This window comes from Mus caroli, chromosome 10 (genome assembly GCF_900094665.2).
Source record: "Mus caroli chromosome 10, CAROLI_EIJ_v1.1, whole genome shotgun sequence".
NCBI classification, from domain to species: Eukaryota; Metazoa; Chordata; class Mammalia; order Rodentia; family Muridae; genus Mus; species Mus caroli.
Window position 1 is genome coordinate 2,342,527 of NC_034579.1, and position 441 is coordinate 2,342,967.

Here is a 441-nt window from a genome sequence, read left to right on the forward strand (position 1 = left end):
ATCCTGAAATTTGGATGGCTTGCTAGTCCATCTTGATCATCTTGTTTTAATGAGCCATTTTGATTCAAAAATTACCAGGAACAAAACTTCAATAGTGTATAGAACATGTATGGTAATTAGGGCATTAAAAATATTTTGTAAATGTGTTTGAGTAGAGTCAAAATTTATTATTCTCATCATCAATATATAGTGTGCTAAAGACCCCCCCATTTCAAATTCTCCAGTGCAATTCCACAGTTAACTTTGTTACCTAAGAAGTATATTGGCACTGCTACAGTTCACATCAATGGAGTGTGGCAAGGTGCCATCTCTGGATACAGTATGGCCATCACATCATGAACACACAGAAACTGTGGTTTCCTGCACGGAACCTAGAAACAAAAGCAAAAGAGAGAGAGAGAGAGAGAGAGAGAGAGAGAGAGAGAGAGAGAGAGAGAGAGA